Source organism: Notamacropus eugenii, chromosome 1 (assembly GCF_028372415.1).
Source record: "Notamacropus eugenii isolate mMacEug1 chromosome 1, mMacEug1.pri_v2, whole genome shotgun sequence".
Classification (NCBI taxonomy): Eukaryota; Metazoa; Chordata; class Mammalia; order Diprotodontia; family Macropodidae; genus Notamacropus; species Notamacropus eugenii.
Genome location: NC_092872.1, coordinates 292922216 through 292946894, shown reverse-complemented (window position 1 = coordinate 292946894; position 24679 = coordinate 292922216). Strand labels below are relative to the sequence as shown.

The 24679-nt window shown below is 41.2% G+C and overlaps 2 pseudogenes; one reads left to right on the top strand and one right to left on the bottom strand.

Moving 5' to 3' along the window:
• The first annotated feature begins 2850 nt into the window (after nucleotides 1-2850).
• LOC140517714 (acyl-coenzyme A thioesterase 1-like) lies at nucleotides 2851-22899 on the top strand (annotated as a pseudogene).
• LOC140525302 (procathepsin L pseudogene) lies at nucleotides 8237-9422 on the bottom strand (annotated as a pseudogene).
• Nucleotides 22900-24679: the final 1780 nt, after the last annotated feature.

The following is a 24679-nucleotide window of genomic DNA, read 5'->3' as shown; positions in this document are numbered from 1 at the left end:
CCACCTAGCTACCCTCAAAGCAAACACAAATAAAACAATTTTATAAACATCTTATTTACTTTGCTTTAGATCGATTGTTAAAGTACTGATTATTAGTGTACTCTTTTCTCTCCTGAGTTCCCCAGTTTTCCACAGCTCCAGCAACCTTTTCCCCACCACTCAGGTCATGATGATCTTAGGCAAATAAATTAGTGCTCACTAGACCTCAGTTTCCTCATTCATAAAATAAAGGGATTAGAGTAAATTGCCTCTGAAGTCCCTTCTAGTTCTAATTCTAGAATCTTATCATCCTTCCTGAATCTTCCCATGGTTCTCCATTCTTCCTGTTCTCTCAGCTGAGAACCCTGCCTAATAGTTTACAGAAAAAAATGAGACCAGTTCACTATGAGCTCTCTCTTCTCCCCTCTTCCTCATCTCCTTCTGCCACTATTTTCTCTTTCACTCCTCTCATATGATGAAAGGGCCTTACTTCTTACCATGACTAACCTACTCAAGGGATCCCATTCCATCCAGGCTCCTCCAACTTACTACCAAAGAGAACATTTTGTATTTGATCCTGGAGGCAATAAGGAGTCAGCCTGCCTCTATCCTTTATATTCAGTCTTTTCCTATCTATTGGCTCATTCCCTAGTGCCCACGTCTCCCCATTCTGAAAAAGCCCTCAACTTGGTCTTTCCATCCCCACTGTTGTCCTATATGTCTTCTGCCCTTTATAGCTGAACTCAAAAAGACAGTCTACAGTAGGTGACTCCACTTTCCCTCTTCTGAATCTCTTCTTAACCTCTTACAATATGACTTCCAGCCTTATCATTCCACTCAAACAGGTCTCTCCAAAGTTGCTCATGAACTCCCAGTTGCTAAATCCAATGACCTTTTCTCAAACCTCATTCTCCTTAACCTCTCCAAAGCCTCTGAAACAGTTGATCACTCTTCTCTCTGGGTTTTGGAACACTGGTCTCTCCTGCTTCTTCTCCTGCTTATCAGACTGCTCCTTCTCAGTTTTCTTTGCTGAATTTTCTTCCAGAGCATGACTTCTAACTGTAGGTGTCCCTCAGGACTCTGTCCTGGGTCCTCTTCTCTTTATTTCACTTGGTGATCTCATCAGCTCCCATGGATTGAATTACCATGTCTATGCTGAAGCTTTTCAAATCTGCCTATCCTGACTCAATGTCAGTCCTGACCTCCAATATCTCATTTCCAACTGCCTTTCAGACATTTCAAATTGAATTGTCCAGTAGACAACTTAGACTTAATCTGCTCAACACAACTTTATTTCCCCCCGCTAAACCTTCCCTTGCTCCTTTCTTTCTCTTTTCTGTAGAGGACAACACCATTCTCCCAGTCCCTCAGATTTGCAACCTAAGTGTCAGGCTACACTGCTGACTTTTCTTCTCCCTCACCTTAGCTGTTGCCAAGACCTGTTGATTTCATTTTTGCAGCTTATCTCAAATACACTCCCTTCTCTCCTCTGACACTGCCATCACTCTGGTGCAGGCCCTCAGCACCTCATGCCTCGACTAATGCAATAATCAACTAACAGGTCAGTCTGCCTTAAGTCTCTTGGCATTCAAAGCCCTTAAGGACCTAGCCTTCTCCTATCTTGCCAGTCTTATACCTTACTTCTGATCCAGTCACACTGGACCCTTTGCTAGTCCTTTAACAAGGCTTTCCATTCCTCCCTAGAGGAACAGTGTTCCCTCACTCAAAACAAAGTCAAGTGCAAGTCATGTCATCATTTTTCTGATGTCAGTCCTCTTCGAAGGTGAAGGATGAACACAACCTGTGAGTGGACTGAGCTGCCTAAATCGGGACCCAGCTAGCTGGGTAACTCAGCTCATCCTCTCTTTCCACCTGGCCCTCTCCCCTTCCTTCTCCTCTCCAAAAGAAGGTCAATTTTGAAGACCAGAAGCTGCCCAGTTAACTTGGGGTACATTGGCTAGATTCCTTTCCTGTCCTGCCTTGCCCTGCCCTATCCATCCCTTCCTCTCTCTCTTTCTTTCTTTTTTGTCTCCCCTAAAACCTTAGAATCCCATGGATTGAACAACGAAGGGTCCTTGCCCAACCTCCACTCAATGGCTGGTTTTGCACCCTCCTGGCTTAGAGTGAATGTCAATAGTAACAGTTTCTCTTCTTAACAATAACTCTGAGGTTCCTGCCTGTTCCAGAGTGATTCATCTATTTATTTGTTTCTTTTCTATTAAAGGGGCCATCCCCCGGACTACTTTTTAAAGATGCCTACTCACTGAATGGGTATTATCTCACTTTAAGTGAGTACTTGAAAAGGCCTTAGCCTAAAAGGCCAAGGTCTCCCATTGCATCCTGGGCCATCTCCACTCCTCCTGATGAATATCTGGTTACTGGATCCAGATGGCTCAGGAGGGCAAGTGAGGCTGATGACCTTGCACAACCCTCCCTCACTCAAAACAAATTTATTTTTATCAAAATTATCATTTCTCTGCTGCCATGGTCCTCCTCGAAAATGAAGGATGAACACAACAGTAACAACAACCATTCCTCCCTGCTCCGGACCTTTCCTGTGGCCGTCTCCAAGGCTTGGCATGCTCTCCCTCCCCAACTCCCCCTGCTAACCTCCCGCGGTGAAATCTCATCTTTACAGAAACCTTTCGCAAGCCCTCCTAATTCGAGGGCTTTTCCTGAAAACCACAGAACAACGAAAAGGAGGGAAGGACTTTGAACTACACACGCTCCCATCCCACGCTCCCGCCTCCCCAAGAGCTTTCTCTCCTCTACAAAGCCGTTGGACAGCCCCCAAGAGATTCCGCCCCCGGGGGAGCCAATGGGAACCAGAGGACCTCCCCTTTCACTAGTTCTCTGCAAACTCCTTCGAGTCTCGGGTCAGTTTCAATGGCCGTGACCCTGACCCTGACTCCCGGGCCCCGCAGCCTGTGGGACTAGCCGGTGGCGATCGCGGTGCACGGTCTGGCCCCGGCTCAGCGGGTCACCCTCCGCGCCTCCCTCCGCGATGAGAAAGCGGCTCTCTTCCAGGCGTCGGCCCGCTACGAGGCGGACGCGGGCGGGCAGCTGGACCTGGCGCGGGCGCCCTCTCTGGGGGGCAGCTACAGCGGCGTGGAGCCCATGGGGCTCTCCTGGAGCATGAAGCCCGACAAGCCCTTCTGGCGGCTGGTGAAGCGGGACGTGCAGACCCCTTTCTCTGTGGACCTGGAGTTATATGAGGGTCACGACCCCGCAGCCCAGCAAGCTGCTGGCACGGGTGGTCCACGAACGGAGCTTCCTGCGGCCAGGGGTGAGGAGGATCCCGGTGCGAGAGGGCAGCCTTCGGGCCACCCTCTTCCTGCCTCCCGGTGGGTACCCTCCCAAGGTTTTCTGCTCTGACCCCTCATTTAATCAGTGACCACCCCTCTTTCTTTCCATGGTCCACAGCAGGACCTTCTACATTCAGAAGTTCCAAGAATTCCTCCTGGCATTCTAAAAGAATCTTGAGATGTCAGAGGGATGGATGGACATTTCTCAGGGTTTGGGGAGGGAAGCACTGAGGAGTTGGCTTAGAAATCAGTCTAAAGTCCTTTCTAATTCTACATCTTCTGATTTTTGATCTATAACTGGACTCTGAAGTCCCATGTTCAAGTCCAGGAATCTGCCACTAGACCCCTCCAAATCTCAGTTCCATAAAGCAAACAGTTGTGATTGTCTCTTACTCTTAGGTCTTCATGGAAGGTTAAGATGTTTGGGGTATCATCAGATACTGATTTTACACATCTCCCTCTTCTGAGCCTTCTGACCAAAGTTCACCTTTCAATGGGGAGTGCTTTTAGTCATTGTAATTTTCAAAGGCCATCAATTATACAGGGATTGTACTTTATGTCAGTGGATGGCCTCTTGGACCTTGAAATATGAAAGTAAATTTTGCAAAAATAGGGGGGGCATTAAAAGTAATTACAGGAATAAATGGGCAAATAAGCTGTTAAACTATCTGTGAATGTTGTGATTGTTTTTTTAATCGAAGACAATAGAGAAAAAATTGAGGTAATAAATTACTTTAGCAGTAGAGTGAAACAAATTGAGGGAACTTTTATATCACTAACACAAATGTAGAAAACTTGATGGAGAAATATTTATTGTGGTGACAAAACAATATAGAGACATTTAAATAACTGATACAAATAAGATCTATCAAAATAGAGTATAAAATGATATTGGTAGGAACAAAGGAAGAAGTAAGTAATTGAGGTATAATCTCATTCACATGGCTAAGCCAAGACAAAACATTGTTTTGTAACATTGTTGACACTAGTTGTTATTAGTTCTCAAAGAGGACCACAATGTCATCACTATGCTAGAGTCAAGTTTCAGTGTGTCTGACTGTGTCTGATCAAACCAATATGGTTAGAAATGCTCTACCACGGGTTGGGCACAAATACTCCCTGTGAACATTTGGGGTGGATGCTCCAAATTTCCACATCCTCTGTTTCCTTTGAACTGTTCCAATTTTGCTTTACTCATAGAGGAAAGCACTTTCTCTGATGTGGGCATGTCATGCTGAGTGACCCTGTGCCAGTATCTCCCATGTCACACAATCATTTCCAGAGTTCTTAAGAGAGACCTTGAGAGTGTCCCTGTATCTCTTCTTCTGACCACTATGTGAATGCTTGCCCTATGTGAGTTCTCCATAAAATAGTCTTTTTGGAAAGCAAACATTTGGCATTCCAGCAATATGGCCAGCCTATCAGAGTTGGAGCCTCTGAAGCAGAGTTTGAATGCCTGGCAGTTTAGTTCAAGTAATGACCTCAATGTCTGGTACTTTATCCTGCCAGGTGATCTTCAGAATCTTTCTAAGACAATTCAAATGGAAGTGATTCACTTTCCTGGCGTGGTGCTGGTAGACTGTCCAGGTTTCACAGGCATACAACAATGAGGTCAGTACAACCACTCTGTAGACTTTCGATTTGGTAGTCAGTCTGTTATCTTTTCTCTCCCATATTTTCCTTTGGAGTCTACCAAACACTGAGCTAGCTCTGGCAATGCATGCCTCAACCTCACTATCAGTGTGTACATCCCTGGAAAGTACACTACCAAGGTAAGTGAACTTATGCACTCAGTGCAGCCTTAGCAGCTGAGATGCAACAAAGTATGGATCAATTCTCTGCTGCTTGTGCTAATTTTGGGCTAACGCTTAACAAATATTTACAAAATATACCGTGCCCTTAAGGAGTTTAACATATACATGGAGGTAGATAGAAAATAAATAAAAGACAAAATTTTATTGTTGTTAAGCCATTCATTTTTTACTCTTCATGACCCCATTTGGTGTTTTCTTGGCAAAGATACTGGGGTGGTTTGCTATTTCCTTCTCTAGCTCATTTTACAAATAAGGAAACTGAGGCGAACAGGGTTAAGTGACTTGTCTTGGGTCACAGAATGAGTAAGTGTCTGAAGCCAGATTTGTTCTCAGGAAGAGATTCTTCCTGACTCCAGGCCGAGCACTCCATCCACTGCCCTACCTAGCTGCCCACAAAAAACAAATACAAGGTAAATATAATTTCAGGGTGGGTGGGAAAAGCACCAGCAACTACTGAGAATCAGGAAAGGTCTTATGTAGAAAGTGATATTTATAGTGAACTTTGAAGAAATATGTATACTTAAAGGCCAGGTGTAGGAAACAGCAAGGCCATGGAGATGAGAGATGAATTTCTTAGGTGAGGGATAGCAGATGAGCCTCTTTGAGTCTCCTGGAGGGTATGAAATGCTGAGTACTGGGTAGTAAATGTAAAGAGATAGACTGGAGTCACTTGGTGAAAGGTTATGGCTCCCAGAGGAAGCAGAGGGCCTCTAGAACTTCCTGAGAAGTGGAGTGACATACACTGTGAGACCTGAGTTTTAGGAATATCTCTTTGGCTGTGAGGGGAGATCCTGGAGGCAGAGAGACTATTGTAATAGTCTAGGCAAGAGGTGATCATGCATAGACCTATCTAGGTAAATGTATCATCTGTAGAATGCAAGTTCTTGAAGGGAAAGAGATTATTGTTGTCTTGTATTTATAAGCCTAGAATCTAATATAGTGCTTCATAGATAGTAAAAACAGCTGGTGATGCAACAGAGAAGAGTGCTAGCCCTGGAGTCAGGTAGTACTGAGTTGAAATCCAGCCTCAGAAAGGTACTAGCTGTGTGACCCTGGACAAGTCACTTAACCTTTGTCTGCCTCAGTTTGCTCATCTGTAGCACCTATCTTTACAAAGTTGTTTCAAGAATCAAATAATTGTAAAGAAGTTTAAATAACTATAAATTAATTAAATAATTGTAAAGTAAGTTTGTAAGAGCTAATTTAAAGTGCCTGGCATATTGAAGGTGCTATATAAATGCTTATTCCCTTCCCTTTCTTCCCTTTACACTTATTGCTTCAATAAGTTGTTATTAGATGGGATTGGAAGTGGCTTCTCTTCTCTATAGGAGAGTTCATGTCAAAGAAATCTGAGTAGTACTGATTGGAGAACTTCTAGTATCTAGGAAGGAGATTCTTTGGTTAGCATCTGCTCCAGTCCTCTCATTTCACAGATGCAGAAACTGAGATCCAGAGATGAAATGACTTGTATGTCCAAGACTTCCACCAGATTCCCCATTTGGATCTGTATCTTTTGCTTGTGTTCTCTGAACCAATGACTATTTTTATTGCATCATGACCTATAAATAAAGTATTGACTTTTCCTGGCTTTTGCAATATCTCTGTGCCCTATTCAGTTTTAGTAAAAGTTCTATGTGGTGCTGAGATGAAAAAAAAATTAGAATGGAGCAAATGGAAGCTAATGACTTTATGAGAAATCAGGAAATTCTAAAACAAAACCAAAAGAATGAAAAAAAGTAGAAGACAATGTGAAATATCTCATTGGAAAAACCACTGAACTGGAAAGATATCTCCAGGAGAGAAAATACAAACATTATGGGATGACCTAAAAGCCATGATCAAAAAAAGAGCCTATACATCATCTTTCAAGAAATTATCAAGAAAAGCTGCCTTGATATTCTAGAATCAGAGGGTAAGATAGAAATAGAAAGAACCCATAGATCACCTCTTTAAAGAGATCCCAGAAGGAAAACTCCCAGCAATATTGTAGCTGAATTCCAGGGTTCCTAGGTCAAGGAGAAAATATTGCAAGCAGCCAGAAAGAAGCAATTCAAGTATTGTGGAAACAATCAGGATAACACAAGATATAGTAGCTTTTATGTTAAGGGATTGAAGGGCTTGGAATATGATATTCCAGAGATCAGAGGAGCTAGGATTAAAACCAAGAATCACCTACCCAGCAAAACTGACATTTTTTTTCAGGGGAAAAAATGGACATTCAATGAAGTAGAGGACTTTTAAGCATTCTTGCTGAAAAGGCCAGAGCTGATTAGAAAATTTGACTTTCAAATAAATACAAGACTCAAGAGAAGCCTGAAAAGGTAAACAGGAAAGAGAAATCTTAAGCAACTTATTAAAGTAGAACTGTTTACATTCCTACGTGGAAAGATGATATTTGTAACTCATGAGTTACTTTCTCAGTATTAAGGTAGTTGGGGGTAATATAGATAGATAGATAGATAGATGGCCCAGGGTGTATTTAATATGAAAGGATGATATCTAAAAAATAAAATTAAGGGGTGAGAGAGGAATATCAATATATTGATATTGAGAAAGGGAGAGATAGAATGGGGTAAATTATCTCACATAAAAGGCAAGAAAAAGTTTCACAATGGAGAGGAAGTGGGGTGGGGTGAGAGGGAATGAACGAACCTTACTGTTTTAGGATTTGGCTTAAGGAGGGAATAATTTATACACTCAATTGGGTATCTTACCCTACAGAAAGGTAAGGGGGAAGGGAAAAAGAGGGGGGAGAATGATAGAAGGGAGGGCATATTGGGGGAGGGGGGTAGCTAGAAACAAACACTTTAGAAAAGGGACAGGGTCAAAGGAGAAAATAGAATAAGTGCAGGGTGGTATAGGATGGAGGGAAATATAGCTAGTCTTTCACATGACTATTATGGAAGTGTTTTGCATAACTACATATGCATATAACCTATGCTGAATTGCTTGCCTTATCAATGAGGGTGGGTGAGGAGGGAAGAATAGAGAGAATTTGGCACTCAAAGTTTTATTTTTTTATTTTTTATTTTTTTATACTGAATCAAAGTTTATTGAAAAAGGTACAACTCTTTATATCTACAATTTTCAAATGAAAATTTATATGCTTTTGAATTAAGCAATATTAAAAGCTATTTATAATAAAGTAGAGTTTACATTTCTCAAAGGTGAAAATGTCAGAAGAAACTCATATTACAACTTGGATCCTAGGTGATTCAAGTGTTTGATCCATATTGATATAGATCAGGTCCCATCTCTCTGTGAAGCAATCTTCCTTCAGTCACATCATACTATAGGATAGCTGGCTAATGTCGCTATTCCACAGTGGTTATCCTCATCTCTGGACATTAAAATGTACCCATCATTGCCCCAATCTTCACCCCAGCTGTTCTTGACAAGCCAGTATTTTGGTTCAGTGTCTTCATCAACACCATAGCCCACAACCAGCATGCCGTGATCTAGCGCTTCATTATTACATTCAGGTTCATAATAAAACCAGACTCATAGAACTGGAAGGATTCATGGCTTGCATCAACACCAACAGAGATGGGGCCCACATTTACCACAGCCTGTGTGAGAGCACTTTCCTGCCCTGATGGGATGTTCACATATCCAGTGACATTAGCCACTACGGTTTTTGGGTTATACCAACACTCATAATCCTCTCCACAATAGGGATAGGATTCCTCTGTATCAATGCCTCCATTTTTCTTCACATACTCAAAGGCATGATCCATCAAACCACCATCACAGCCATGGTTGACCTCATCCTTAGCGCAGTCAACCAAATTCTGTTCACTAAGTGAAACAAGTTTGCCTGTCTTAAGGAACCACTGACCTTCCAGGGACCCAGTTGTACTAAATGCCCAGGAAGAACCACATGGACCCTGATCCTTAACAGGAGTTACACAACCTTCTGTTCTCCAGTCTACAGATTCAGGGAGCTGTTCAAAGAGAGGCTCATGAGGCAGATTTCCTTTGGTTTTCGTTTGAAATCTGTCATGTCTAAGGCCATTCATCACTTGTTTGAATTCCTCATTGGTCATATCTCCAAACTTGTTCATTTCCATGCAGAAACTCTCTTTGTCAGCACTGAACTCCAGATTGTGCATTTCAATCATTTTCAAATTCTTCTCCCATGTTGCTCTCCTCCTACTATCTTCTTCATTCCCTCTATAGGTCTTTCTGTGCTGTGACTTCCATTGTTCCCATTTAGCATCTAAATTTCGGTCAAATTGTGGGGCAGCAGCTGCTATCCCCAAGCACAGGAAAACTAAACACAGGTAGAGATTCATGTTCCCAACCTGAGCGTCTCAACAGCGGCGGGACCTGGGGAGAGCCAGCCCCTGGGGAGAGCCGGCCCCTGAAGCATGCTGGAGGCAGCTTGCTCAGCACTCAAAGTTTTAAAAAAAATGTTAAAAATTTTTTACATGCACCTGGGAAGTAAGATATACAGGCAATGGGATATAGAAATCTATCTTGCCCTACAAGGAAGTTAGGGAGAAGGGGATAAGAGTGGGGGGGGGGGGGTGATAGAAGGGAGGGCAGACTAGGGGAAAGGGTAATCAGAATGCAGGCTCTCTTGGGGTAGGGGGTAGGCGAGAGATGGGGAGAAAATTTGAAACTCAAAATCTTGTTGAAATGAGTTTTGAAAACTAAAAATAAATAAATAATAAAAAAAGAATGCACATGTAGAGCCTATAACAGATTGCAGGCCATCTTGGGGAGGGGGGAGGGGAGGAAGGCAGAGAAAATTTAAAACTTATGGAAGTGAATATTGCAAACTAAAAATAAATATATTAATTTGTAAAAATAAATAAATCAAATGTTTAAAAAAAGAATACCAGCTGATCAGATGTAAACAGGCTACCCATATATCTATGGATACCCACAGAACTTTCATTTATAGTTATAAATAATCTATTATTATATAATAATGTTATGTGATGTATTATTATATGACATAATATATACTTATATTTGCACAAATTTGGAGACATTTCCACTCCAAATGGACTATTTGTGCCTGACCTGTGATAGAGCCTTCAGAGGTCCTATTGTTCTGATCAGCCACAGTGAGACACACTGTACCTGGATCTTGACATAGTGATGCCATTTTGGTTCTCTTAGAGATCAAGAGACAATAACCAGCCCCCATATCTGGGGCAGACAATAGAGATGGGCAATAGTCCCAGAGTCAAACAGGAGGAGAATGAGTTGGATTTTCTCTAAGAAATTTGCAAGGTTGTTTTTTTTTCTTTACCAATTCAAAGCTCCCTATAAAGCAAAGGCCCATCTTTTCCATACTAACATTTTTCTAGTGTTTCTTACACTACAGTATAGATTATCAGGGAGATATCAAATGCCACTGCCTTTGAAGACTTAAAGATGTGTATCACGTGGTGGGGGGGGCAATTAAGTGGCTCAACATATAACCAGAGGAACTCTGAAGAAGTACAGGAATAAAGAGAAGATAAGAAAGATTGAGGGATGACAGATGGATGGCCATAGTGCTCCAAAAGTACCCTCTTGATGATAATAGCAAGCAGGCAAGATGGGCAGGAGCAGGCATCAGGGGACTGAATCATTGCCAACTGTGGCAGTTTCCAGACTTCTCAACCCACAAACACCAAAAAAGTCAGTGGGAAAACAAGACTCTGGGTAGCTGTTGTTAAGAGGCACTCTGGGTGTAAATGTGAACACAGATGTTGGTGTTCTCTTGGTCTGATGATGTATTTTCTCCACTTTCAGGGTGTTGACCTTTTCCCTAAACAAGTAGATGATGTTAGGAATTGATTTTCTCCACTTTCAGGGTGCTGATCTTTCCTCTGAATCAGTGGATGATGTTAGTAAGGTGTACACTATGATTACTAAACAGTTGGAGCCCTGTCTATTGAATCTGTTTGAAAGAAATTGTTTTTTTCCACTTTCAGGGTGCTGACCTTTCTCCTGAAGTGGATGATGTTAGTATGGGGTTTAGTGAGACTGGGATAGTTGTCAATTGTTTCCCAGTTATTGTAGTTATGGTTCTGTGAAGTCTTCCCAAGGGATGGGAGGATGGAATCTAGACCTCTTCCCTAGAATGGGGGGATGTGCCATCTGCCCCAGAGACCTTGAGGTGGCTTTGCTGAAAATTGTGTATGCCCTTGATATGAAGAGAGCTAGAGGGACTTCGGGAGTAGTGGAAATGCTAGGGGAGACCCAGAATGACTTTTCCTTGGGGGAGTGGGAGAGTCATTGTTCATTGTCAGAAGTGGCAGTGTCCCAGATCAGTCCGGTGGAGGAGGCAGTGACTGTGGAGCAGGGAGCCACAAACAAAGAAGCCAAGTTAGGAGCAGCAGAAGCAGAGAGCTGCCTGAGTCAGGACCCTGGTAGGAGCAGGGAGCTATCAGCACCAGGACCTGCAGGAGGAGGAACCATGGAGCTTGCGATGAAAACTTTGCAGCATGAGCAGGAGCAGCAAGTGAGCTTTCCTGCTATATCCCCCTGGGGTTAGTTGGGACCCAGCAGGTAGAGTTGTCTATGGTGGTATGGGGGAAATCCCATAATGCTCTGGGACCCCCCTCTGTTGGCTTTGTTGCCCAGCTGCCCCTCAGGACTTGGAAGTAGGGGCTGGAGCATTGTCAGGACCTGGACTCTTTAGCTCACTAGAGTATGTGTGCACCTGAGAGTGGCAGGTGGGACCCTGCAACAGCAGTGTGGAAAGAAGGATTGGACACTTTTTTTCATTTAGGGGATTGTCACCTACTGTGACCTAGGGGCGGAGTTTGTTGTGTTCTCTGCTACTCCTGGAGATGAATTGTGTTAAGGGAAGACCATGGCCTGGGACCTCCAATTGTATAAACAGTATTTTGTGACAGTGCCTGAGTGAGGAGGAGCTGGTTGCTCATTCCCCAAAGATTTTGATCCCCCCCAAAAATGTATGTTATATACTGAATGATATGTTTTGCTATAGACCTTGTGGCCTTTTCTCTCCCTTGTAGGGGAAAAGGGCAAGTTACTTTTGTGTCCGTTTAAGGACATGTGGCTACCCTAGAAATGAATTGTTATGTTGTTATGGTTTGTTAATATTACACTTTAGCTTCTTGGTCCAAGGTTTAGTTTTGAGTAAATGGAGTGCTTCTTATACTGTGCAATTTCATCTGTAAAATATCTCATATCTCATTAATGATAACTGATCAAGATATCTTCAAGGAGGACAGACGATCACTCAGTGCTCTCATTAGAGACGACTGACCATAGCGTTCTGACCAGGGACACTGAAGCATACCAACACTGAGTGCAAAGGAAGTCAGCAGTAGGAACATAGGAAATTGAATTCAGAAACAGAGCCTGACCACACTATTTGAGAGGGAGGGAGGGGGCAGATCCTGGCTCTTGCATTAAGTCCTAATTCAGGAAATAAGACTGAAAAATTTATAAAGAACCAGCTTTTAGCTTTATTTATCATTTCTATGGGGGAGGGGGTTGTCTCCAAGTTTTTAAATTTTCCCTCTAATTTTTAAAGTCTCCTCTATTGGCCTTAATTTGGTTTATTTGTTAGCTTTCCACTTTTTAAATGCATATTCAGAAATCCTTTCTTTTTCTGTTTTACATATTTTCTGAGTCTGTATCTTTTGTTTGTGGTCCCTGAACCAATTACTATTTTTATTGCATTGTGGTGTATAAATGATGTTTTGAATATTCTTACTGGGTATAAGTTTAATGTGGTGCTGAGATGAAAAAAAAAGGGCAATGGCAAGAAAACCTATTTTGAACAAAAACCTCCAAAATGAGAAGTCTTAGGTGTATCAGGGCCCAAATTTAGAGCTCTCACATAAAAGGAAAATTACTGCAAGTATTCAGAAACAATTCAAGTACCCAGGAACCATACTCAGGATCAGACAAGACCTATAAGCTTCTACTATCCATGAGAGAAGACCTTGAGATACAATATATCAAAAGGTAAACTAGAGAAGACTTTGAGATACAATATATCAAAAGATAAACTATATTAGCTTAAAATCAAAAGTAACTCTGCCAAGCAGAGGGTAATACAACAAGGGGGAAAAGTAGATCTTTGATTGAATAGAGGATTTTCAAGCATTTCTGATGAAAAAGACAAAAGCTGAGTAAGAACTTTGAAATACAAAACAAGACTCAATAGAAATCCAGAAAGTAAATTTACTTTAGTAAAGCAGCTATAGTATGATATAGTGCTAACATCCTTAAGGGAGAGAAGAAACAAGTTTCCCTTCAGAATCTTAATGTAGTCAGTGTATTCAGGGAATTACATTAGGAAAACAGAGATCCTAGAGATGGATTGGTCCCATTCTGAGGATTTTAAAAGGAGAAAGAGAATAAAAAAATACACTAGTGTGTATAAGAGGAATAAGAGGTGGTAGGACATGCTATTCCCCACAACTGAGGTGCCTGAGGAATACATAAATATGGAGAAAATACTTACAGCACTACCATCCAGAAGAAAAAAGAAACTACTTTGAAAGACTTAACTGATGAGTACAGTGACCAGTTATATTTCCAGCTTAATGCATGTTACCAACTTTCTGAGAGAGACAGAGAGAGAGAGAGAGAGAGAGAGAGAGAGAGAGAGAGAGAGAGAGAGAGAGAGAGAGAGCTAACTTATTCAAGGTACACAGATAAAAATTTTTTGACATGGACACTGTATGGATTCATTTTGATTAACTATGTTTATTTGTTAAAGGTTGTTTTCCCCTCTTTGTCTCAGTATTTAATTTGGGATAGGAGGAAGAGAGATGATAAAAAAGAGTGATTCCAGTCTTTGCAAAAGACCCATTGAAACTTTTTTTATTGTATTTGAAGAGAATAGAAAGAATTTCAGAAGAAAACAGGATAGTTTTGAGAGTGATATATGGAATTTATTATATTCTTTTTTTTATCAAATATAAATTCCTGATTTCTTTTATAATCTTTTTTTATTTTTTTCTGATATATGTGTGTGTGCGTGTGTGTGTGTGTGTCTACTTATTCATAGATATAAATGCCCTTTTTGATGTCTAAGTTCAGGATAAAAAATCAAATTTTTTTAAATTAAAATTTTAAAAGTAAGTGTGAGAAGTGTGCTCACTCTAGAAAGAACAGAACTCATTGTTGATGCCAGGAATGCTCTTGTTTTGTTTTACATTCCTTGGGAATGGGTGACTCCCTTAACAGCCACATGTGCTCAGACAAATACTTCCTGGACCACCTCTTCCATGTTCTTCTCCTTGATATGTCACTCATTGCATGTACATTTAAATTAGCTTGCTCCACCTTGGGGGTGTGTTGGATAATATTAAACAGCTCATTAAGCATGCATACAAGTTTCTGACCTTTTATTTGATCAGATGCCTGGGTCAGCAAGGTCCCAGCTTGGATTAGAACTAGTCTCTGACTTACATCCTGTTATCACTCCTGCTGTCACTCCTGTAAGGCTGAGAGTAGTATTAATCCTGTGAAAATAGAATTCCTTCCTTTGTTTCTCACACAAAGATTAAAAACTAATTGGAGATTCGGTAATTTAAACCTAAAATTTAAAGCTCAAACAGCAAATCTTATGAACAATTGAAAATTTCATCAAAGAAAATGGCAGCAATTAGACAGCATTCCTAAACATTTAGGATGTTTATAATCATGAAGGGGAAATGTATATCTCTAAAAACTTTCATCAAAAAAGAGGAAAAAATAGGTGAATAAATTGGACATACAACTAAGAAAAAAGCCTTAGGGGGAAAAAACAAATTGAAAACCTCTACCCTAATATCAAAATACAAATCCTGAAAATCAAAGAAGTAATTAACAAAATGGAGAGAGAAACATGAATTGAGAAATCAAACTATAAGCTGTACTTTAAAAAAACCATGAAACAGAAAATAATAGCTAGTCTGATATTTTAACAAAAGAAAACAGAAAAACCAAATCAACAATACCAAAAATGAAAAAGTAGAAAGCAAAACAAAAATATTTTTAGTCACTTTTTTATTGTAGCAAGGAACTGGAAACAAAGGGAGTATTGATAAAGTGAGTAATGGGGCAGCTAGGTGGTGCAGTGGATGGAGCACCAGTGCAGGAGTCAGGAGGGCTTGAGTTCAAATCTCACCTCGGAGACTTGACACTCACTAGCTGTGTGACCTTGGGCAAGTCACTTTACCCCAATTGCCTCATCCTGGGTCATCTCTAATCATCCTGATGAATATCTGGTCACTGGATTCAGATAGCTCTGGAGGAGAAGTGAGGGGGGTGACCTGCACAGCCCTCCCTCACTCAAAACAAAGTCAAGTGCATGTCATGTCATTACCTTCCTGATGGCAAGGTCTTCTTTGGCAACAAAGGATGAACACACACACAATGGCAGAATGAATTGCAGTTTTTATTTGTAATGAAAGACTGTGAGTTCTCTTTGCACACACTATGTTTTCCATCTAGGATTTCCATCAAGATATCCAAAAGGCTGTTGATGAGGTGGAAGCTGAGGAGAAAGACTAGGGTTGGAAATACAGATGTGTAAATCATCTGAAAGACTGAATAAGGACTTATTCTCTGTAAATCTTAGTTTCCCCACTATTCCAAGGGATTGGAATAAATGACCTCTAAGGGTATGTTTAGCATCACTTATAAGTGGTAGAGCCTGTGTTAAAAATAGGTCTTCTACTCCAAGGCTAGCAGCATTCTTTCTAGTTCTCCACCCTGCCTTTCCGGTATGTGGGAAACAAGGAAATTCTGTTTCCCGTTTTTGGTGATCAGGGTTGTGATCTAGCACAGTCAGAATAGAGATCAGAAACTTGTGCACAGTTTTGATAAGCTGTTTTGAGGAAAGCCTATCAGAGAGGAGAACATGAAGTCATGTGGCAATGGACATTGTCGTGGGAGGTCCAAAATTTGGAACAGTATAAGAAGCTTCCATTGATCTGAACAAGTTGTAGTCTTCCTGTAGCCTTACTGGGAAGCTACCCATTCATAATGGAGTAGAAGGCACTCCCTCCTTTGAACTTTAATGAATTTTCCTTGAAACCTTTTTGTGCGTCAAGTGCATCTCTAACAATTAGGTTCTGGAACATGTGGCTAATAAGTTGTGTGTTAACCAAGCTAACCAGTCTATGGTTGGATATCCATTAGGGAATCTTCACTCTATAGACCAGTTTTGGTTAGTGCTTTCATATTTTCTTTCTTTGTTTTGTTTTTTCCTTAATTTCCTAGAAAAATCCCCTTTTGAAAATTCAAACCTTGTCTCAGCTGAGGAGAGGAGAGAAGAGGATTTCCCAAATGTAGTCAGTATAGCCATGGAAATCCAGACATCTGAAAGGTCAGGCATGAAAGTGGCAGCTAGGGATTGCAGTGCACAGAGCACTGGACCTGGAGTCAGGAAGACCAGGGTTCAAATGTGACCCCAAACTGAGAAAATTAAAATTGAGCCAGTTGTGGTTGTTGGTCCTTCATTCTGTAAGGGGACCAGTGACATCCTGAGAGTGATGTCTTGACTTGTCCCTGAATTGGATTTAAGTGAGGCAGAACTGAGCAAAGTCTTCTCCAAAGTCATTAAAATCCAGGGGCAAGACAAAAGTTGATGACTGTCAATGGCTCAGGATGCAGTGAGTGACCTTGGCCTTTCTAAATTAAGATCTTTCCCAGGTCTCAGTTTGTTTTCAGAGACTAAGTAGGGATGAGTTGAGACAAAACATTTATCATTCCAAAGATGTCAGTCTAGGAGTGGTAGACTCCCTTAGTTTCTGGCCCACACAAAAACCATTGCTATTTATTCTAAGCCATCAGAGAGTCCCCACCCACTCCCAGGCTTGGGTTGGGGCTATTATTGGTTGGTCAACGAAAGCCAGAATGATTTGCATTTAAAGGCATTGTTTAGTAGCTCCATGTAAAAGACAATGTACTTTTTTAAAAAAACTATCTTTTCAAAACTGTATTTCCAGAAATCAAAAATGAAAACTGCGCAAGACAAAAAGTAAATTATCCTAGCTTTTTGAGACATTAAACAAAATAAATGAAGAATAATTGATCCTATAATATTTTCTTATTGATCCTGTTTACAAGGAATTGATTTTATCCTGTCAATGCTTAAGTTATGGGTCTTTTGACTCTGAACTTACCTCAGAGTTCAGCTGGACCAGAAGAGGTTAAGATAAAAAGTCCAGCTTTCCTGCTCAAGGAATTCTGCTAACTTTGGAGAATGTGTGAGAAAGCAAGGGAATTTGGACCTGATAGATATCTTTACTCCACCAAGCTATCCTTCAAGGACTTCTAGTTTGCTGTCCAAAAGTCTGGGCCACTATCTCACACCTAGACTCAAACAAAGAGTGCTTCTTAGACTCCTGAGAGAAGCAAGGGTGCTATTGCTAGGCCCCATTACCAAATTTCCAACCAATCATGTTGGTCCCTATAGCTCAACTCTGTAAGCAGTCATGATGCCTTTAATTCCATGTCATCTACCTTTTTCTCTTTGTTCTATACTTCCAAAACACTTGGTGGTAGAGCTGCAACTGGAGCTGGGCAAATAGGGCTGTGTCCCCAGGACATGTAGCCTTGGAGGAGAGGTGCTTTCACTTCAGGAGAGAGCCCTTCCTCCCAACCTCAACCATTGCCCTTGCATCCCAGGCCATTCCCAGTCCTCTTGACTTTTGATTCTATGAGTCTGGAAGAGACAGTGAGGCTGATGACTTTGTTTAGCTCTGTCTCGCTTAAATCCAATTCACAAGTAAGTCAAAATATCACCCTCCCGATGTCATTGGTCCTGTTTGAGAATGAAGGATGAAGAACTCCCCAAAGCCTAAAGTTAAACTGTCCTTTTGTTTGAGGTCTGTGGTATTAATGGAAGACTAGCTTATTTATTGACAGGTAGCATACTTCTGTTAATAAGTGTTATCTTGCTCAGAACTCTGCCTCAATTTTACCCTTTTGTTAAATTTCAATTAAAACATGACACTAGTTACATGACCCTTGGCAATTTACATAACCTCTGATGCCTCAGTTTCCTCAACTGTAAAATGAAAATGATAGTAATAGCACCTGCCTCACAGAATTGTCCTAAGGATCAAATGCATACAACATGGTCTGACACGTAGTAAGCAGTATATGAATGTTACCTGTTTATTGTCCAGTTAACTGAGGTTTTTTTTTAATCACACTGTGCAAATTTAACAAGGTATCTTCCTTCCAATGCAATGCAGTAGTGAACCAAAAAAGTAGTATAAGAATAAATAACCTTATGGTGACTCAGAAAATGTCATGTAAGAGCAAATAACTTAACTATCCTTAGAACTGAGAGGGAAGACTTTAAAGGGAATGCTTTATGACTTTGACTTTCTTATAGGTTCAGGGCCTTTCCCTGGGATCATCGACATCTTTGGAGCTGGAGGTGGCCTGTTTGAATATAGAGCCAGCCTCTTGGCTGGATATGGCTTTGCTGTGTTGGCCCTGGCATGCTATGCCTTCGAGGACCTCCCCAAAGACATGGAGGAACTTCATCTGGAGTACTTTGAAGAGGCTGTCCAGTACCTGAAGAACCACTCCCAGGTTGTCTTCTCATTTTATGACTTCTCTCTTCTTTGATTTCTTTGATTCTGGGCGTAGACTCTTTCCCTGATTGCTTTTCATTTTTAGAAGTTGTAGTGGGAATGAAATCTCCTATTATAAGTCTTTATTGGGAAGTGCAGTGGTTTGCCATATAGATAAGGAAACTGAGGTAAACAGGAGGGTTAGGTGATTTGTCCAGGGTCACACAGCTAGTAAGTGTTTGAGGCCAGATTTGAACTCAGGAAGAAGAGTCTTCTAACTCTGGACCAAGCATTCTATCAACTTTGGCACCTAGATGCCTATTTTCCTTTGAAAATTTTCCCCACTTCCAAAGGGTATTTTTAACATTGGCTAATTCCTCTCCTGTTTGGAAAGAGAAAATTGAGACAAATGGAAATCAACTCTGATAAGGATTGTCTGTGTGACCTTTGGAAGACTTTGGTTTTTAACCTCCCTGGGCTATAGTTTCCTTATTTGTAAATAAGTAAGTGAGAGTGGACATCTCTTCAGATCCAGGATCCAAGAAAGAATACTAGTGAGGAGTGACTTGAGGTATGCAGAATGTCTACCTGCTCCAAATTATATCATCCATCAACCTGTAAGTCTCCTTAGTAGAGTCATTAATAGGTTGGAAAATGAACTAGGTTGGAGGGAGAGTTTTCTCCAGAATGCCTCAAAATAATCAGCTCTCTACCATAGGTGTTTGAGTTGCCTTGGGCTGGAAGGAAGGAAAGATTGATTAAGCGCTAACTCTGTACTAGGTATCATGCTGAGTGTTTTGTAAATATGATTTGATTTGATCCTTACAACAAGCCTTTGAGGTAGGTGCTCTTATTGTCCCTAATTCACAGTGAAGAAAAATGAAGTCAACAGAGGTTAAGTGACTTGTTCAGGATCCCGGGTCTGGCAAGTGCCTGAGGCAGGATTTGAACTCAGTTCTTTCTGACTGTAGGAAGCCCAGTGCTCTATCTACTGTACCACCTAACTTTCTTGAATTTTAAGTCACTGGGATTGTGGGCAAGTATTTGGTCTTAGTTTCCTATCTGAAAAATGGATATCATAATCTAATATAGAGTTACAAGGAAAATGCTGTATAACCTGAGCTTACATGTCATATTGATATATGCAGAGTTTAGTGCAAAACTCAGTAAGGTCCAAAAATGTCTCACAGGACAAAAGTAAAGCTATTGTTAAGTTTTTTTGCTGTTTTTTCTTTTGAGGCAATCTGGGTTAAATGACTTGCCCAGAGTCACCTAGTTAGTCTGAGGCCAGATTTGAACTCAGGTCCTCCTGAATCCAGGACTGGTACTCTTTCCACCGCACTACCTACCTGACCCATGTTGTTAGTCACATCATTATTCTCATTCCCTATCTGACTCTCTGACTTTTTCAGGTAAAGGGTCCAGGAGTTGGGCTGCTTGGATTTTCTAAAGGGGGTGATCTCTGCCTCTCCATGGCCTCCCATTTGAAGGACATCACAGCCACTGTCCTCATCAATAGCTCTCTGGTAAATGTAGAATCTGTGCTACACTACAAGGGTATGACCATTCCCCCCCCCGGACACTTGACCCAAAACTTATCAAGATGACTGATGATGGGTTTGCAGACATCATTGATACTCTTAACAATCCTTTGGAGGACCCCAACCGAAAAGGCGTGATTCCAATTGAGAAGGCTGAGACTTGTTTCTTGTTTCTTGTTGGTTCGGATGACCACAACTATAGAAGTGAATTCTATGCCAATGAAGCTGCCAAATTGTTACAAGCCTATGGGAAGAAAAAACCTGAAATTATCTGCTACCCTGCAACAGGACACTATATTGAGCCCCCGTATTTCCCTGTGTGTCTGGTTTCCTTTCATAGTTTGGTGGGCAGACATGTGATCTGGGGAGGAGAAGTTAGGGCCCACTCCATGGCCCAAATAGATGCTTGGAAACAACTCCAAGCCTTCTTCCACAAACATTTAGGAAATGATCAGATAACACATCCCCCCAAATTGTAACTCACCACTTACAATTTAAAATGGTAGATATTAAGAGTATGTTGAGATGATACCAACTGGAGAGATTATTTTTAGAATAATTGGAATAGGATTTTTTTCTCACCATTAAGATAAAGTCAAAAGTAATAATTTTAAAGGTCTCATTGGTTTTTTTTAATAAGTAAGCAGTTTCTCCACACAATAAGAAAATAATGTTTTGAAACATAAGAACAGTGGAAGAGTACTTTACTTATATGTAATATAAACTCTGTAGAATTGGCAGGAACCTCCTAGGCCTATACAAATTGCCTATAAATTTCCTAGAAATATTCTCTCTTTGCCTTAAGAAAGTTATCGGATCTTAAATATAAACAAATAAGATGCTTGCTATAGGATCTGATACCAAACTTGATGGACTAGTCACAGCAAAAGGTGTATCTTTGCTTGTTTATGTAAATGGTCAAAGTGTGGCATCTGATTCCAGGAGCAAGGATACCCAAGCGTTTTTGGTTCTAGAAGGCCCATAGTATGCAAAAAAGTACACAAAAGGCAGGGCATAAGGAGGTTCAGCCACTTCCTTAGGCTGGACAAGTGGACCAGTAAAGGTAGGGAGGCTTTGTCTATCTGAATTAAGGATGTATCCTCACCAAACATCCTTTTTCTGTTCTGATGGTCTTTCCCCTGCAGTGGATTGTCAGTTATTCTATGACTACCTCATTTTGTTTTGTTCTTCCTCAAAGCTGGGGTACCAGACCATCCTGAATCAGGCCAGGTCTATTTTATGAATTCACCTGTATGTGACAGTGGGCAAATGGATTCTTTTTCCAACCCTGCCCTACTTGTGAGCCAAAGAAGATGGAGTTTCAATGTGGGAGAGGAAGGCCCCATCATCTCTTTTCCCTCCCTGTCAGCACCTGGGTGCCTTAGTATCTGTCCCCTGCCCCCAAACCTCTCTGTTCTTTTCCCCAATACTTACTCCACTCCACCATTTACAGGACCCCTCATACTAATGAACCTATTCTATACCAATACATAGCAGCCCATCTCTATATCCCAAGACTTCTGATAGACTACAAAATTCAAAATTGATTTTAATTGTATTTTCCTGAGACTTAATTAAGTTAGATTTAATATTGCCTCTTGTGGTTCCTTTTCCTTGTAAACTTCACCCACACATCCCAGAGAAACTTGCCTAAAGGTCAAGCTTAACCTCCCCCTTTGTAACCCCACCCATTACCCACTTTCTGGAGAAACTTGATTAACTTAAAAGCTCAAATCTTGTCAATTTAAACTATTGTGTTATTGTTCAGTTGTGACCCATTTGGGGTTTTCTTGTCAGATGAAGAAACAAATGTCCACAGGGTTAACTGACTTCCCTAGGGTCACCCAGTTAGTGAGCGTCTGAGGCTCTATCCACTGCACCACTTAGCTACCCTTAAGATATAATGGCAACTCCCATCACCTGAGAACCTTTGTCTTGTGACTCTGTCACATATCTTGGCTGTGGTTAAAGGGGTTTCAGAGGGGAGGTCCAAATGATGTAATCTGAATTCTATGTCATCAATAGCCAATCAGAAGAAGACACACCTATGTTGCTGGAGATTTTGCTCTATCACCTTGCTAACTATTATAAAAGACCCTGTCTGCCCTCACTCAAGGTTTTTGGTCATGGAGAGAGGCCATTGACCTCATTCATTGGTTCCTGGTAGCCTAATCAATAAATTGATCCTGCTCAGAACTTTGACTCTCAGAATTTCTATTAGACAAGACCAGCCCCTTCCTACTATGCAGAGACCTTCAGCATCCCAGTGAAAATGTTGAGGAAATCAATCACCTCCCTAGACAACAGTGGCCAGTACTGTAAATGACAATAGCTCGGCTCACTTTCTTCCTCTCATTTGAGCAGTGCCTTGTCAAGATATTAGGAGAGCTTCTGTTTTCCAGAGCTAAGGCCTAGCAAGCAAGCTGTGCCCTGAGCTTGGCATAACAACAATCCTTTGTGTTCACCTTCTGGAAGAGATGCTTTCTGAGCTTGGGCAAGGACCAACAGTCCCAGATATGAAGACCTGCTACGAATGGACTTTTTGTCACTAGACAACCTTCCTCACTGTTGTCATTGTGCATCATTCCTGTTGCTCAACTACACTGTTTGACTCTTTGTGTAGCCACAAATATGTAAATCAGGGTTCATCCCCACTGCCTCAAATCTCCCCACTAGGGGCAGGCCCCCTGCACAAATGTTTTGGCTTGCAAGCTCTTTCCCTCACTTTGAAATTAAACTTCTGTTTCATTCCTGACTCTTCTGTCTCTAGCCTACTCTGTTCAGCTCCAGACATCCATAGCTTAGAGGCCAGCTTGGTCCAGTTGACAACCTTAATCTCCTGACATAATGCTGGCTTTTTAAAGGAATAACTCCCTCTTTGTTTTCTTTGTTTTTTAACTAGCTTCCATTACTCTCCAGAAGTTTGGGGGAGTAATTTCTAAAATCAAAGAAAGAAAATGTCATATTAGTTAGTGATAGTGAGGGCAAGGGCTGACCTGCAGATTGATCACAGTTTTCTCAATTGCCTCCCCATTAGGCCTTTTGAAGATCATCCGTGATGTGTATGAGAAGCCCTGAGCCATGAGACTCCAAGCAGTGAGCTTCCATAAGGAGCAATCCTGTGGGTGTGTTTGGGAGAACAAGGGGGCACCAAGAGAGCCCTAGGTTAGAGAGAGTGAGATGAAAGCCTTTGTGGTGTATCACTGACAGGACTCACTTCCTTCTCTGTAAAGTCTCTCAGCATCTTGCTTTAGATGCATTAGTTTCACTTTATATCTATAGCCAGGGTACAGGTGGACAAATCTCTTGAAATTTTGAAGCCAGAGGAGAAAGGACAAAAAGTAAATGAAATGTGGTGAAATAAAGATAAAGACGATTAAAACACTTATTGAGTACTTAGTACGTCCTAGACTCTGTGCTGAGTTGTGGGGATACTAAAAAGGAAGGTAAGGCATCATTAGCAGTCTTTACAGGTGAAGAAGAAAACCTTCTACATCCTGCATTTTTCACATCACATTAACGTACAGTTTGTGAAATGGACTGCCTGGAGAAAAAGTGGATCCTCTTTCCCTGCTTGGAGATCTTGAAGCAAAGGCTATTATGCTCTAATCTTATAATGGATATTCCTTTTGAGTATGGGTTGAACTGGATAGTTGCTGGAGGCCTCTCTGCAGTCCTGCCTGGACACCATTCAGCTCTGAACTCCTTGGCACCTTGGATTCTCATCTTGCCATCTCCCACCCTCCTCTTGCTGCTGCTGCTACATCTCCTCCTCCTCCTCCATCCACTGAGTGAGACCTTGGCAGTTCATCCTTAGGAGGAATTAATTCCTTCTTAAATTCCCTGTGGCTATTTTCTGTTCTGCTGCTTAGAGTAGCCAGGGTCTTCCTCTGTAAGGTTACTATCCATCTATTTCGTATCTTGTATGGGCCAATATTGTTCCCATTTTACAGATGAGACTAAGAAAAGTTAAGGGACTTGTCCAGGGCCACACTGCTAATAAGGATCTGAAACTGGATTTGAACTCTGGTCTTCCTGATTCCAAGTTTAGCTCTCTGTACATTGTGTCTCTTAGGCGCTTAACAAAACTGCTATTGAATTATTTAACAAAAGGGAACAATAAAAACGTAAGATTGCCTTTAAGGAGGAAAAAAACCATTATATTATCTTAGTCGAATCTATCTACTGTGCTGGGTGGCCCAGTGGATAGAACCATGGACTTGTATTCAGGAAGATCTGGCTTCAAATCCAGCCTCACATACTTAGTAGCTGTTTAGTACACCCTGGACAAGTCAGGCTCTATCTGCCTCAGTTTGCTTATCTATAAATGGGGATAATAACAGCACCTTCTTCACAGGATTGTTGTGAAGATCAAATCAGATATTTGTAAAGTGTGATATACACACATGTGAATAGATTTGTATGTATCCATATGTTTATATATCTAGTATATTTACATGTGTGTGTGTGTATGTACATACATATGTATACTAATGGTATCATTAACAAATTAGACTCCCTGCTTCCTTAGATCT